We start from the raw sequence: 17,146 nt of genomic DNA, 5'->3' as shown, positions 1-17,146 counted from the left end.
TGAACAAAAAATGAACAGGTATTTATTAAGCTCTGCAATGTGTGCTGAATGTTGTTAGGGTCACAGAAGATTAAGGCACAAGTTCCTCCATTCCCGAGTCATACTGGAAGATGAGTTAAAAGCATAAAAAGCCATTTAAGAATGGGTTTGAAGTGTCTTATAAAGGTCACGTAATGACATTGTTTCATCATCTGTGGAATCACACAGAACTTAATCAGGTTATCTCTAAAGTCTCCTTATTTGTTCCAAAGTAATGACCAACTAGGTCTTTCAAATTTTATAGAACACGGGATTTGCTATGTGCCAGGTGTCATGCGAGCAATTCCTACAGTCTTCACGAGAATACCATAAGGTGGCCTTTATTCACTCCCCACTTGGCAGGTGAGGAAACAGGCACAGACAGATTAAGAATTGCCTATAGGCACAGAGCTTTGTGGTGGATCTGGCATGTGAACCCAAGGTGGCAGGATCTCCATATGTGCCTAGCGCTGTGCCACCGTGTCTCTATGCAGGCCTAAGCTCCTGCAATCCCACACTTGCTTTCAGATTGTACTGCCTTCTTTTTTCAAACAGGAAAACAATAATCGTTCTTGGAATGCCTATTCTGTTTCCAATTACCCCACGCAACCAAGTTTCTCACATTTTCTTGGCTGTACCCCTTCTCCAGGGATATGTTTTACTAGAATCTATCAATTTCACTCAGATTTTAGCCCGAAGTCCTACCTCTACTGTATCACATAATTTTCTTTGTTGTCTCAAAATTTATCAGGTTAAATCTTTGACATTTTATATCTCTCTTTTCCACCTCTTTCCTAATCGTGATTTTATAGCCTCCCAGGAGGATTTTCATATAGTGCTTCACTAAAACTTAATTTCCCTCCGTGGCTGCTCTGCCCCCTACATCCTGCAGCTGTTAGTCCACTTGAGTGAGTCTCTCAAGATGCTGCAGGGGTGAAGGACGACCGGGGCCAGCTGTACCATGGTGAATCCCAATACGAGGCGAAGCAGCAGCAGCCCTGACAGCTAGAGAGGTTTCAAGGAGGAAGTGGCATCTGGGCTGGTATAAAGACTTCAGACGACTTTGAAGGGGGAGAAGGAAGAGGTGGCACCCAGGCCAAGAGAGGGGAAAGGAATCTGGGGTCTCTGTGTTCCTCAGACTCCCCCACCCCAGATCTCTTCCCTGAAACGGAGTGCCTGTGGTGTTCCAGGCATTGACAAAGCCCAGAAAAAACGTAAATCAAAATTTTTTTCTTAGAAGTCTCCTCACTCTGGGTTGCAGCTGAGTAATCTGATCCATTTCATAGAACACACCCAATTCTCTGCTGAAATTCCAATAGTTTTGCACCCACTCAAGAAGGCATGTCGCAGTGCAAGCAAGTAAGCTTGATATTCCCCCAGATGTGATCACAAATGGGTCTGATTTACTTAGAAGAGTCAATCACCTGAAGAGGACAGTCCCTTAATGGTCATTAGGAATGAATCAGTGTTTGACATGACACAGAGGTGACCACCACACAGCAGTGACACAGGTTGGAAGTGGCAGGCACAGGAAGGATTATTAACTTCCAAAGCTGGCGCTCTACCACCTCTCCCCCCACCCTCCCTTTTTCAGATTGCCTTGCAAAGTTTCCAGACAATACCTAAAGACTATTTACTGGGGGTGTTGCATTGCCTTTAACTTACATTCTTCTGAAGGAGTTTTACGTTGGTTCTGAGGAGAGGCACATGTGAACCACAACTTTGTCCCCAAATAAGGTAGAAAACAGTGAAGCTTGCAAAAGATCAGAGATGGTACTTTGAAAGATGAATACATGTGTTTCCCTTTATATGATTAATAAAGGTTATTATTTAAAATGTTTCTAATAATTAAAAATGGTTGTTCTAGCTAAAACTCATTTCAAAAAAGAAAAAGAAATTATGATAAAATTATAATTATGCTTTGGTGGGTAACAGTTGTAATTGTTTTCTCCAAAATACTTTTCAACGGCTCCTGTATGGTGAACTGTTTTAGAGGGTGCAGTCAGGGTGCGTGAAAGCCGGTCATGGCAGGTCCAGCTTCCAAGCACCTGACACCAGACCCAGCTCAGAGTATAAGAAGTACAAACATGCCCACTGAAGCTTGGTTTTGCTTGAAGTAAAGAAGGACTTATGACCCCCAAACCAGGCATTCTTCTCTGCTTCCCTTCTGGTGTGAAAAGACCCTCCTGGTGTGAAAAGCTGACATAAGTGGAGCCATTTTAAGATAAAGCCAGGGCAGCCATTCCAGAGGGTTTCCTTGCATGTCTGGCTCCTTGAAACTTTGGACTGTTTGAAATGGAAAAAATAACCTTTGGACTGGGCCAAAGCAACACTGTCTTACAAAAAACTGTAAAACTAACAGGAAAGCAGACATCCTGACCACAAGGACTGTTGATTATGGAATCTCTTTCTAAAGACAGAATCGGTAGCCAGCCATGTCTACCTAAAGAATGGCTCAGCTTATCAGCACCAACAGGAATTCTTTTATTCATGTAATTATTTCTTCCTATTCTCATAAAAATTAAAAAATTAAAAAAACACACACAAAAAAACCTGACTTCACCTCATATTGGGACAAAATTTGGGTTTCTACGTGAATCTATGCCCACAGGTTGCAATCTGTGATCTCAAATAAATGCTTGTTGCCTGTCACTTTATTATTAGGTTAACAATGGTGACTCACCTACCCCCAGGAGGCATTTCTAATTAATTTTATATCCTCTAAACACTTCTTTATATCAGCATTTCTGAATTGTCTTCAGGTTTTTACTTGTTAAGTTTCTTTGTTCTTTCTTGAGGATGAGTTTCCTCTCTTTCTGTGACCTGATATATCCTGAAGGCAAAAGACGCTCCTATTTTGGACTGTGCTTCCTTGACTGCTCCCTTCTCCCACCCTTCTCCCTCTCCTCCCCTCTCCCTACCACCCCCAACACTGGAGGCCCAGTACAAGTCAACCTCAGGCTCCTGGTATCGGATCCAAGGTTTCAAATTCTCACTAGGTAACTGGACAACCCTCACCCACGGAGGTGATTTACAGAAATACTGAGCTGAGCAAATGCTCCAGGGTTAAATGCAAATTTGGATTTAAAAACCAGCCCACAAACCCAGTGAGAGTCACAACTTATGATACTGTTAAAGAAAGGTGTTTAAAAGCAGACTGGCTTTCTCTATGGCATAATCGCACTTTGAGAGCCTTGAAAAAGGGAGAGGCCAGGTGAGACTGGAGGCAGCTTTCTGAGGGAGGCTGGGACCATCTCTCTTCTCAAATGGAGAGGCACTGAGTGACCCTCTGAAAGCTCAATGCAACCCAGCATGCTTGCCCTTTGACTGCTATCTGTAAACTTCTAAATGCCATATTTACATAGCTCTTTCCAGTTTTAAAAGGGTTTCCTCACTCTCAGTTTAATTTGATCCTCATGAATACTTGACTGGGCGAAGTATAGCTTTTATTACCCTCACCTTGGCAGAGGAAACTGAGTCTCCCAAGTCCACAGAAATGAGAGGGGCCAGGATCTGAGCCTGCAGGTAAATATTCACTGAATTGGACAAATGCAGAATTAGGAGTGTTTTAAGGTAAACAGGGTCTCTTCCCTTCAGAAGCTCATAAGATAGTTGGGGAGAAATGTCCCAAATTAAAATGATTAAAGTAACAATACCAGGATTAAATAACAGGAGACCAGATACTAGCCCTACGCATTGTGAAAGGAGGCAAAAAGGTACTATGATTTTAAGTGTACTTAAACAACTTCCATTCCATGATTGAACTAAAATTCCCAAATGTTCTGTACCCATCATCCGACCTTCAACCTAAGTCCCTGCTTAATATTTTGGGTTTTACTCAGATTCTTTACGACACCTGTAAAAAGTCTTCAGCTTTATACCTAAGCTATGGCGATGTCTGAGCTTGTCACATCCTCTTCAGTCCTATATTTGCAGTGTAACTCCAGCAAAAAAAAAAAAAAATTATTTTTAAAGCCACAAGAAACATGAAAAAGGGGGTGGAGATATCTGTCTTCAGTGTTCCAGAAAAGTTCACCCTCACCTCCTGGAATTGCTGAAGAGAGTAGATTTTAGAAAATGGTACGATGACTAAAGAATCACACATGAAGAGAAAAAGGCATTTCAGGAAAGCATATGGGTCCAGCCAAAGGGAGAGGCAAGTGAGAAGACAAGGAGAAAGTCAGAACATGCTCATAGTCGGGCCTGTCTCCACCTGACACAGAAGAAACACGGTGTGATAATTATGTATATACTACTAGGGACAACATATTATTTAAAAGTGGGATTTCCCAAGATCTTGGACGTCACTGACCTATACCCACTGCCCTCCAGAAAATCTAACTTCCCCGCAAATGCCTCCTCCTTCATCTGGGGATTCAGTAGCCTTTTATGTGGAGACTGTGGTCCTGTCTTCTCATTCACTCCTTATATCACATTGGCAAAAACAGATGCACAGTGGAAGCAACTCAAATGCCCATCAGTTGATGAATGAATAAACTAAATGTGGTCTATCCATATAAGAGAATGTTATTCGGCCACAAAAAGGAATGAAGTGCTGATATATGCTATTACAAGAATGAACTTTGAAAACTATGCTAAGTGAAGGAAGCCAGATGCATAATGTATGATTCCATTCATACAAAGTATCCATAACAGGCCAACTGATAGAGACAGAAAGTCAATTAGTAGTTGCCCGGGGAAAGGGGAAGGAGGAATCAGCAGTGACTGCTAACGGTTATGGGGTTTCTTTCTGGGATGATGAGGTTCTGGAATTAGTGATGATGGTTGTATTACTCTGTGAATATATGTTTAAAAACCACTGAATCATATACTTTAGAAGGGCAGAAGAAAATAGCTGCATAATGTTATAGCTTTAGCTTAAATTTAAGGAAAACATGGGGGAGTGGAATTTTATTAACCTGTATTTCCCTGAAAACACCGGGAACTAGGACATAAAAATGAGGGAGCTGGAAGATAGTCAAATGGGTCCCAACATGTTGGTGTTCCTAAAGAACAGAACAAATGAAACAAAAGCGAAAGTCAAAAAAGTACTACACTGAAACTTTTCTGAATGAATCATGAGAATAGTAACTGACATTTATTGAGCACTTACTACATATGCTGTGTATCATCTTAAGGACTTGATGTGCATGACCTCATTTAATGCTTACGATAAATAAATAAGGTTAGATACTATTATCATCCCTACTGTACTCATGAGAAAACTAAGGCACAGAAAGATTAGTAACTTGCCAAAGGAAATGCTGCGATAAGTGGCAGAAATGGAATAAAATATAACTTAAACCTGCAGGTTTAAAGGGTACAATGTGTCCAGGAAAAACTACTGTAACTAAGTCATTCTGGTAAAGTTTATGGAACTTTGTAGATAACGGAAAACCTTCATATGCATCCAGAACAGAAAATCCAAGTTTCTCTTGAAGGGAAACATCAACTTGGTTTCAGATTTCTCCTCAGTATCAACAAGTATCAGAAGGCGAGGAGGTCGAGCAAGGCCAACAAATCCTGAGGAAGTGTGACTCAAGACTTTTATGGCTGGCCCAGTTGTCCTTTAAGTAGAGAGGCTGAAACTACTGTCATTCGTGCTTGAGGTTTGGCATTTGAAAGAAACTTTCTCTGTGTTCAGCAAATCACGGGAAGAAGCTGGTTGCCCCCCAATTCCCACGACCGGGCAAGACATGTCATGATTGGCCAGCTTGGGAAGAGATGGACAGAAGAGCACAGAGTCATGAAATCACTGGGAGGCAAACTTTGTGGGGTGTGTTGATTGACAGGATGTGCGGACTTCATGAAAGATTTCTGGTTGTGGCACAAGCGACTAGTTGGATGATAGAGCCACTCAATGAGAAGGAGAAAGCTGGGAGAGGAGCTGGGGGGCATCTTGTGAGTTCAGTTGTGGACACCTGAATTGTGGTATCTGTGAGGGGACAAGGTGAGAGGTCAAGCAGGTAGCTGGGTATATGGGCCTGGAGAACAGAGAAGGGTCTTGGGGGACTTATTTGGGTATCTCTGGCACAGAGGTGACAGTGGAGACCTTGTGACTTCTTTGGGGTCACCTAGAAAGAAATTTGGGTAGAGAAGAAGAGGGAGGAAGGAGAGCTAGTGAGGAAGGCTGAGACGGAGTGGTCAGAGAGGGAGGACACCCAGGAGGTGGTGGCATGGGGGTCACTGGGGAGAGTTATTGGAAAGAGAGAACACAGACAACTGTGTCAGAAATTGCTAAGAGGTACAATAAGATAAAAGGAGAAAATAAATAGGGCCGTTTTCTTATGGGTCAGAATTTTAAAATGCAATCCAGGCCAATATACAAACTGCCTCTTATACTTTTACAGACTCTGAACTAAAATCAGTACAAAGAATACTTGCCAGGGTAAGGAGAAGCCCAGTAAATTACAAAATACTGTCTAGTTTTCAAAACAAATTCAAAATAATTATCATCTGAAAAATAAGCCTAAAAAAAAAATATGTATCTAAAAAATGTTTGTGAAAATGGCCAAGAAAACATTGAAAAATGGCACTTGTTATATACGTATGTCTGTGGGAAAAGATTCTTCCTGCCGGGTGCTGGAATAGATAACTGCCAAATCAGAAAGGAAAGCCCCAGTATATTAGTTTGGTGGGGACTGTGGATCAGCTTTTTGGTCTCTGGCTACCTTCTGCCTAGTTGGAGAGGTTGGAAATCTAACTCCCTTACAATTCGGTTTGGCCATTAAGTGAGTTTTAAAAGGCAGAAGGCCACTTTCCTGCTGCTTCTGACAGCCATGAGGAGGAGGGATCTACCTGGTGTAAACAGCCCCTTTGGCCACCCCGAATCTAAATGTTGGTCCAGGAGACTCTGCCTGCTGATCCTCCAGGTGGAGTAACTCATATAAAAATCTCTATTTATTTCAAGTTTATTGGAAGGCTGAGCATGTGCAGAAGACCAGACTTCTGGCCTAGTGGCCTGAACTGCAATGTCAAAAGAACACACAGACAAAATCAAAAGGCCAGTAACAAACTGGCAAAATATCTGCAACATAGGTAATAATATTTTATTTTATATTCTACAAAAAGTTCTTGCAGATAAATGAGAATGTATAAATGGCCGAAAGATATGAGTAAGTGATTCACAAAAGCGATGCCTAAAAACGGGTTCATCTTTACTAGTAATTAACATAACTTAAAACAACAATGCAAAACCCCTGTCCTATCAGATTAACAATGATGACAAAGAATGATAAGACAGAGCTGGTAGGGTGTGGATAAGGGAACCCTCCTGCCTACCAGTGTCAAAGCACTGCCACCTCTCTGTAGGTCTGCTGACAGCATGCATCACAAGCCTTCAACGATGAGTGAACCTTTGAACACTAGTTCCAGAATTTTATCGTGAGGAAATAATTAGGGATGTGCACAGAGATTTAACTACAAGTAATTCTGCACAAATGAAAAGTTGGACACAACCCAAATATACAAAAACAGGGACAATAATTATGGTGCATTTGCATAATGGGATACCACGCAGTCATTAAAAACGCTATAGAAGTATATTTTGTGACATGGAAAAATGTTCACAATATATTAAGCAATAAAAGCTAGTTATAATATGATCCCCAAAACGCATATATATGAACAGAATAAATCTGGAAGGCTTGATTATTTCTGGCTGCTGGATTTACAGATGGTTTTTATTTTTTTCATTTTGCTTATTTATTGCTTAATATTTTTCTGTAATGAATGTCCATTTCTTTTACAATACATTTTAAAAACTGATAATTATGTGAAGGTGAAAGAAGAAAAGAACGGGCATTAGTAAATTTTTAATTCACTGGAATTAAATTGTATCTGATCACTAATAAAGAAGCAATCATAAGTGCTAGCATTTACGTGAACTAACTAGATTTAGTTTTTGCCATCAGAGGGAATGAGACCGAAAATAGAAACTGATTTGAATTATAAAATAAAGGTACAATTCAGGCATACCTATCTTTGAGTTGTGCAATGGCACTTGTTATATACGTATGTGTGTGTATAGAAAATATTTGGAAGGATATCTGCTAATTTTAAAAGTAGTTCCCTTTAGCGAGGTGGGATTAGAGAAGATAACTTTTTCTTTACACAACTTTGTATTGTTGGACTTATTATAACAAATATGTGAAAATCTAAGTACATTTAAAAAGCAATAATGGTTATAACTATGAAAATATTTAAAAACATGGACAGTATCCATGGTGGGATGATAAAAATCATCATGCAAAATACGTATACTATGCTTATAACTATGTTCGTGCATCTGCATGTGAGAGAGGCCTGGATGGGAATATGTTATCATGAAAATAGTCGTTCACGTTTTCGTTCATTCGTTTGTTTATTCCACAAATGTTTGTTGAGGACCTACTATGGGCCACACGCATGGCCCTGTTCTAAGCATTTATGAGTCAGTAAGAAATCAAACAGCCAACTATACCTCCCCCTCATGAAACTTACATTCCAGTAAGGGAAGATAGACAATGAGTAGTAAACATAATAAATATGTTAGTTGATAAATGAATGCTAAGGAAAAAATGGAGACAGGTAAGGGTGACTGGCAGTGCTGTGGGTGAGGGCAGGGTTAAATAGGTTGGCCAGAGAAGTCCTCATTGAAAAGGTGATATTTGAGAAAAGATATGAAAGAAGTGAGTGAGTTATGCAAATATCTGGAAGAGCTTTATAATCAGAGGGAACAGTCAGTACAAAGGCCCTGAGGTGGGTTCGAGAAACAGCAATGAAAGCAGTGTGGCTAAGACAGAGTAAGCAAAGGGAGAGCAATTCAGAGGTCAAGAGGTTAGTTAATTAATGTTGGGCTCTGTAGGCTCCTGTAAGAACTTTGACTTTTTATTCCAAGTGAAGTAGGGAGCACAGAAAAGCCAGGATCCCTCTAGCTGCTACACAGACTAGGCTACTAAGGTTGGGGCTGGGGGAGGATGGCAAGCAGAGAGATCTGTTCAGGTGAGGGATGAAGGTGGCTGTGGGGATGCTAAGGTGTAGGATCTTAGATGTAGTTTGAAGGTCGAGTCAACAGGACTTCCAGACAGATCAGGTAGAGGGTGTGAGAAAGAGGAGTATGGGGATGGTTCTTGGGAGTTTAGGCCTAAGTGGAGTTGCTATTAATTAGGATGAGAAAGACAGCTTTGGGGCTGGGAGGTGGGGGTGGGGGCGGTCAAGAACTTATCTGTGGACTTGTTATGTTTGAGTGTAGTAGCAATACAAATTTTGTTTGCAAAATGTTTTGAGAAAAAAGTAAAGATAAGGAATATATATAAAAGGGAGTCACTTTAACCAAGCTGCTAAAATTATTAGCATGAGTCAAGGCATGAAGCTTAGAATGAGACTCTATGCTTGTTCTAAGTAGTCTGGGAACTTAAACTTTTTGAACTTTCTAGTCCTGTGTTAATGCCTGGATATATATCTGGACACATACCAGACCTCCAGGTAACCCCTTGAAGGACTCAAATATCCAGGCCACCTGACATCCACCTGACATCCATTATCCAGACCACTGGATGTGACCAGATCTCCTGGCACTCATCCTCTAGACCACCTGTTTTCCATTATCCAGTCTAACATCTGATAACTGTCCTGGACCAAGCCTAGGGCTAAGAATGCAGGGCTGATTATTTTCAAGAATGCACTTTTACTGTAAGAATGCTTTTTCTCTCTTCTTTGGAACACCTCTGGGTTTTGGCCTAGCGGTCCCAGTGTGCAAACTTTAAGACCCCTGAATAAATCTATCATTTATTTCTAGCCAAGCCTCCAGACTCTGAGCTTGTTTGACAGTTTCTAATGATGACATCTTTCCAAATAACAAAATAATTTCAAGACTCCTGATCTAGCAACTATTACATTCCCAGTGCTGAAAATATGCAAGTTAGTCACTGCTAGTAATCTGGAGAAATCATGGGCATAGAAGATATGCCAGAAGACTAAAGCCTAGGCTCCAGTTTTCAAAGGGGGTGCTGTGTGTGTGTGTGTGTGTGTGTGTGTGTGTGTGCGCGCGCACGTGCGTGTGTCAGGGGGATGGAGGATGCAAATCCATCCATAGTCCTCGTAAGATTCTATGTCATTAAATGGATGACATATGAACTCCAGACATTAGTAGTAGATCCTCTTGGTTACAGCTTGAAGTCAAGAGCAAGTCAGCCCAATACATGTTCTAGAAAAACCCAGTCTTTCTTTCTGTGTCTCTTTTACTATTCATGCAGAATACTTCACTTCTGACACCAAATATGTGGGGTTTCCCCCCACCAATCAATTCTCTGTGACACAGCTAGGTGTCCTACAATTTAACTCAATTCTGACACCATCTTCCTGGAGACAGCTAGCATCAGATCCACAGCGTTAAGAGCAGAGCTCGGTCCCAAGAGATTGCTCCTCCCCATCCCGTTCAGATGCCAATCTCAAGTAAGTCCCCAGGTTACCTACAACTTCTGTCCCACTTGACTACAAATCAGAGGTTCCTATGATCCCCTCCTCATTGGATTTGGTTATTTGCTAGAACAGATTACAAAACTCAGGGACATATTTACATTACCAGTTTATCAAAAGATAAAGGATACAGATGAATAGCCAGATGAAGAGGTACATAGGGAGAAGTCTGTAGCATCCTTCCCAGTGGAGTTGGGGGCGCATTACCCTCCTTGTACATGGATGTGTTCGCCCACTTTGAACATCTCCACACCTCATAGTATCGGGATTTTAATGGAGGCTTCTTCTTAGTAGACAGGATTGATCACCGCCTCCATTTTCAGCCTTTCTCCTTTCTTAAAAGAATGGGTGGCGGGAGCCGAAAACTCCAAGCTTTTAAATAAGTCTTGGTCTTTCTGGTGAACCGCCTGCCAGTGTCCAGGAGCCATCCAGGAGCCCACCCAGTTGCCTCATTACAACAAAAGACACTCCTATCACCCAGAAATTACAAGGATTTCAGGAGCCCTATGTCAGGTATGGCATTTAATACCAAATACTAGAACAAAAGATGCTCTTAGTGTTCTAATCACTTACATGGATGACGTAGGAACTGCAAAAATTAGTAGTAATTCCCCTTGGATTTAGCTTGAAGTCAAGAGCAAGTCAGCCCAATATATTTAGAAAAAAGCAACCAGGACTGTATTGGAACTTGGAAGTCCAATGTTTGAAGGAGAGCAAAAGTTTCTTTAGAGACGAATCTCAGGTGGCATGCAATAGTGGCACTAGTGTGTTTCAGATGTGGTCGCCATGCCACCCCTGAATGGGAGATACCTACTGCTTTCTATCCATGGAAACGCGGGCAAACTTGTCTGTTGCTCAGGGGACGGTATCCGTGCTTCGCACAGCGCGTGGACAGCGAAGGGCTGTCGTTGGGGAGAGAGGGGCACTCATTTTATAAGTACTCTTGCCTTTTCTCTTTTTACACTGAAGGAAGGTCCTGCCACCGCGAGAAGTGAAGAAAGAAAAAGTAAGCGATGGACAAAAAATAACTCTCCTCTGGCACTGCCACAGAGTTCCCAACACTTGATTGGTGAACACAGGCTTTAGTGCTTTCTGAATTGTTTTTCCGCGGGAGGAGGCCGTCGGAAACGGGACAGCGCCGGACTCCTCCAGAACCCGTCAAGACGGGCGGTTGCTAGGCGACCTTAGTTCAGAGCCTTAGGTCAGGCTGCCCGGCGCAGGCTCCGCCCCCACACCCGCGCTCCTCGCTCCGCCCTCTCCCCGCTGAAGTCCCGCGGGGCCAGGCAGTCCAAGCATCACGCTAGCGACGGGCCGGAGCGTCGTGACGCATGCGCCCTCCTTCCCGCGCGGTTCGACGTGACGCGCGCTCCGGCTCTCCGCTACACTCTCTACCCGCCCCTTCTTGCACGGCAGCAACAGTCACCCCTATCTCTGTTCTCACCCAGACCCGGCCCCGCCCGGTCCTCAGTCCTGTAAATAGTGACCGTAGAACAACCGCAAGCCCTGCAGACCCACGTCCCATGTTCCGGTGGTGGCGGTGGTGATGGGCGTGGGTTGTGGGTTAGAAGAATAAGGCGGGATGAGGGGAGGTGACACTTGCAGCGCGCTCACTTCCGGAGGACGGGCGGAAGTGGCTGCAGAGGATGGTGGGGGGGAGGGGAGGAGCTCGAGGGGAGGGCTGGGCTGTCGGGGGTCGAGGGGGTGGGGCCTGGGCCAGCTGTGGGGACCCGGCCTGGGGCCTGGACTCCCGGCCGGGGGGCGGGCGTCGGCTTCCTGCCGAGACAGGGCGGGCGGGATCCAGGTAACGACCCAGGCAGATAGGGCGAGGGTCGTACGGGCGGCGGAGGGGTTGGAGTCAGAGTCTCGGGAGGGTCGCTGTCACCCCCTTCCCAGGTGAATACGGCACGGCGTTTCCGTGGAGAAGGGTGGGAGGAGTTAAAGTCTGCGGGGGTGGGTCGGGGTCATGTGGACGCCACGCCCCTACAGGAGAGAAATGAGTGTGTGTGTGTGTGTGTGTATCTGTGTTTAGAAATAAACTTGGAGGGGGCTGCAGGGGTGGACCTCCGGACTGGGGAATTGGAACACTGTGGGGCTGCTGCAGGCAAGACTCGGGCCTCAGGCATTCCAGGATAGTAGTCTCGGGAGTGGCCCCAGGAAAGAGTTTGACAGCCATTAGTAATTACATCCCTGGGCCAGTTTTGGAAGCTAAGGGGTAGGTGAAGGTGAAGGGGAGGTAGCAAAGAATGTATGTGGAAGGTGTCAGCATCTAGGTCTGGCATGGATTTAGTTCAGTTGGGGAGAGCTAGCCGATTAGAACACCGAACACCCTAAGAGGCTTGGGAGATGTAGGGCGATTAGTATGTGGCACCAACAAGACAAGAGGACAGGAACGGGTTGTTCTTTTCCGCATTTCTTAGAAGACAGTCTCCACACACCGTCAGTGCTTTTGGTTACTTTTCTGTTGTGAGAATAGTTGCGATCCTTTATCCTAAGCCATATATGTGGATACATATTGATGGGGTGACTGTGTTTTGGGGGGACAATATGTGAGTGAAGTGGGTACTTTGTATATAACCTTGAGTGTTTAAGGAAGTATTTTTCATAGTAGAGCATAGCGAATAAGTCTAATTTAGGCAGGGAGTCTTAGGAATCCATTTGGGTATATAATAGATTAGAGAGTATCATAATATTTAAATATTCCACAGGTTAACGCAGAAATCGGCCTCTGGGGCCATGCCGGTTCTAAGGCTTGTTTCTTCTCCTGAGTCCCAGCAGAAGACAGATGGCCTCGTCCTCACAGTGGATGACTTCCATTCCCTGAGGAAGAGATGGGATAGTACCTGGGATCCACCCATCACCAGACTCTGGGCTTAACAAGCCAGCTGAATGAAGGGATGTAACAGACCCCTGGGAGGGACACTGAAGCCTGCAGTGGGGGGGGAGGGGCCTGGACATACCCCTTCCCCCCCAGACTCCTCCCCCTCAGAGTCCAGGCAACCATGGACTTTGGACCCGGATAAGAGGAGAGAAGCTGCACTTTGGTGTCTCTATTTTGGGATTCTCAGTTTTGGAAATGGAGTGCTGGATGGGGGTTTGATGATCTCCAAGGGAGAAGCTGGGAGAAGAGAAGAAAGGTAAGGTTCTTGTCTCATTTCCCACTTGGTGTCTTGCTGCCCCTGTGCAGAAAGTATTGAGTGGGGCAAGTCTGGGGATACTGGCATTCAGGAAGTACCCTGATAAGAACCATCACCTTGATGGGTACACAAGAAGCTTCACCTCTCTTTCACTCTCTCAGAGTGCAGACTTGTTTCCAGCCACTCCTCACCCAGGAAGGGGTTGTGAGCAATGGCAGTTGTGAGGTTAGGCCAAGGAGACTATGAAAAGAATTCAGCCCTCTGAAGGGAGGTTGGATTAGACTACCTGAAAGGGCCTTTCCAACACCGAGATAATAGGATCCCAAGTCATTTGGGGCTACACTGAGACTGGGGTGGATTACCCCGGCAGAGGCAGGCTGTTGTGTTTTGAAGAGCTGAGTAGATCTGTCTTGAGGTGGTGGGTAGGCAACGGTCAAGATAACCTCCCAGTTGTCTCTCCTCCTTCTCCTAAAAAGGGAAGAGCAGAGGAACAGAGCACAGCATCGGACATCAGTAGGGCTTGTGTTCTAGCTCTCATTTTCTTAGTGTACAACCCTAGATATGTTGGTTAATCTCTGCGGAGTTCTCTTCACTTGGAATTTGGGAATAACTAGCTTTCCTAGTCCTTCACAGGTTGTTACAAAGGATCAAAGGAAATGATAGATTTTCAAAAGTGTTCAAGGTCGTGTAGGTATAAAACAGTAACACTGACATTGCCTGATATGCTTATATAATTGTTACATAGAGAAAAAGCTCTCTAAGTTCTTCTATTGAATTCGTGTGTTGGCAAGGCTTTTGTTAGTCTTAATGGAAAGGCTGCCCTGAATTTGTCTCGTCATATGGCTAGTAACAATACCTGGAGTCATCAAGTTATGGAAAGGCAAATGGGTCCAAGGAGGACTTAGATTGAGAGATTCTGGCCCCCAGGCCTTTCCAGTCAGTGTGGCAAGTGTGCCTTTTCGAGAATGTAATCCTCAAGGGCTTAAGGGCCAAGGGTCTGGTTAGGAGATGGAGCTCCGTTTCTTGGCGTGAGTGCTGGCTGGGCCTTTCCTTCCTGTGCCATATCCTTGTCTTTCCTACTCTTTACGGTGACGGTTTTTTCAGACTGCCATCTCTTAGCCCTTTATGTTTTTGCAGGCTCTCTTCCCACTGAAAGGAGACCTGTTCAGTTACCTTCTCACCCCCTGCCATTCCTTCCTGGAACTCCAGTTTACTTTGCCGAGATGCCTGCTTTTCTCAGTGCCAACAAAGGAGAAGGTGTTGGGAGAAAGGAAAGGTGTTGGGAATTTTGATAGGCACTAGAGTATGGTGGCCTGGGTGAGAGGCAGGAAGCTTGGCTTATGGCATCTCTTTACCTCTCACTAGCTGTGTCAGCATCTGGGTCTCACATTCATAGGGAGCTAACAACAATAACAGGTCATTGGCAAGCTGAAGATCATGTATTTATGACTCAGTTTCTTTTTTCCCCTCCTTCCTTGCCATAGGAGTACCTGACTCCACCGATGTCCTGGGGGTTGGGCAGGCAGGCTTGAGTGGAGTCCCTGGTTCTGAGCTGTTCCTTCTACTCTGGTCCAATGCCTAAAGGAGCCCCTTTTCAGGCCAGCCTTCTACTTTAGGAGGTCCAGATTTCAGGGAGGGCATGTCATCTCGTCCCACTTCACCCAGCAAATTCCTGGTGCCAGTCATTGCTTAGGCATGGGATCACAGCGATCCCTCAGGTATGTGTGGTCCCAGGATGTCACTGTGGCCCTCCTCCCACCTGGGAGGCTTGTGAGTGCTTTGAAACTCTTGAAGTACCTGGAGTTGTTCTGTTCATGTATAGTGCTTACCTTATGTGTGGTGTCCAGGCTATTGTGTCAGTTTTTGTCACCACATTGTTGTGAGCAGGAGCGAGAGGGATTATTTTCCCGGTTTGATAAGTGAGAGGAAGCTACAGAAGCCCTGAGCAGGAAGGGCTTGCTGGAGGGTGGAGGGGCAGGCCTGTGATTGCCTGCCCAGTGCTGTGCTGCTTCTGCAGTGTCTGACCTGCCTGAGGCCATCTAGATTCTGCTGCAAACCTCCAGGGAGGGGGAACTCAGTGCCCTGTCACACATTTCCTCCTTGGAGTGAGCCAGAATTCCTCTCCCTTGTCATTTCCACCTGCCCTCTGCCTGACCCTTCCACAAGACAGTCCTCTCAAGACAACCTTTGGCCTTCTCATGTGGGCATCTTCTCACAGGGGCACCAGAATGTTCAGGCCACTTAGCCAGGACCAGTGACAGACTTGACCAAATGTTGAGTGTGTTGTATAACTGAACTTATATACATCCTTCTTTCTTCCAAAAGGATTGTGGGTGGCTAACCAAAAGTTCCACTTCACACATGTTGCTCAGTAATTGTTGTGTTAATCTTTTCTCAATTCTTTGATCTCCGTGAGCTGAGTTTCTGGGGCTCCATGGGGAAGAGGAGCTGTTGGGAGGAGGGAAGAGGAGGAAATAGACACAGCATTGATTTAAAACATTGCTTTTACTTCTAATGCTTTCAAGCCGAGATCTGTCTTAAGTTTAAAGCATGAATTCTTTCCAATTATAAAAAAAAAAAAAATTCAGGTTATCTCGGGCATGGTTAATGGGAGGGCAATTTCCTGAAACACTGTTCACTTCCTTCTCCTTATCGCTCCATCCTCTTCTGGAAGTGGACGGGTGGGCAGGATACAGTATTTCTCTTTCTGTGCTCTCTTTTTCGGCAACCAGACCTTCCTATGTCTTCCATTTTCACATAATCCAGTCTGAGTTTCATCCCCAGGGTCAGGCTCCTTGTTTCTTCTGCCCTTCCTTCCCTATAACCCTCCCCCATGAAACCTCCATCAGCAGCCCAGGGCCTCTTTTCCCAGGTCAATTTAGTACTCACCATCTTGGCTTCTTGCCTCTCAGACCAAATGTTTTCTCTTCCAGCTCAGAATAAGCCCATCCCAATTCTCTAACCAGGCCCTTTCTGCTTGAGACTGTCCTGCAATTGGTGAATGTCTACTCTTAGGTCTTCCTGTGAGCCTTGGCATTGAAACAAAGGACAGTAGTGATGAGGTGTGAGTTATGGTGCACAGACAGCCCTCCGTCTTGTTCCTCCCTGAAATGTCTTAGTTGGAGAAGAATTATTGTTAGAGGTGGGAATCTGATATCTCATAGGCTAGTTGGTGTTTCCCCTTTCAGCATCCCACTATGTCCTTTTTCCTGGAGAACGATTTTAGCTCCTGATAGCTTGGATCTACAAAACATTGTTTCCCAACTTTTTATACTTTTCAGAAACTTCATCCTTTTCCATCTTGCCTTGACATGGAGTATGAGTGTGTAGGCCTCCCATGTCCCCTACATGAGGAAAAGCTTAGAGTGGAGGCAGAGGTGCAGACACTGGCCACCGGCTGGCACAGGAGCGTGGGCTTGCATCTCCTGCCATAGTCCACGCAGTCATTTAAGCTGGAGACTGTGAACACACACACACACACACACACACACACACACACTCTCTCTCTCTCTCTCTCTCTCTCTCTCTCTCTCTCT

General features: G+C 44.6%; 1 protein-coding gene across 2 annotated transcripts in view; it reads left to right on the top strand.

Moving 5' to 3' along the window:
* The first annotated feature begins 12,187 nt into the window (after positions 1–12,187).
* Positions 12,188–17,146, top strand: part of MGAT1 (mannosyl (alpha-1,3-)-glycoprotein beta-1,2-N-acetylglucosaminyltransferase) — a 17,357-nt gene continuing 12,398 nt past the window's right edge. The window contains exons 1-2 of one of the 2 annotated variants that reach the window (XM_011371992.2): positions 12,188–12,277; positions 13,182–13,610. The gene's annotated coding sequence lies outside the window, so the exon portion shown is untranslated. The other variant, XM_011371993.2, reaches the window with a different exon arrangement.

This window comes from Pteropus vampyrus, unplaced genomic scaffold (assembly GCF_000151845.1).
Source record: "Pteropus vampyrus isolate Shadow unplaced genomic scaffold, Pvam_2.0 Scaffold197, whole genome shotgun sequence".
Lineage (NCBI taxonomy): Eukaryota > Metazoa > Chordata > Mammalia > Chiroptera > Pteropodidae > Pteropus > Pteropus vampyrus.
This window is presented reverse-complemented; position numbering and strand designations above follow the sequence as displayed.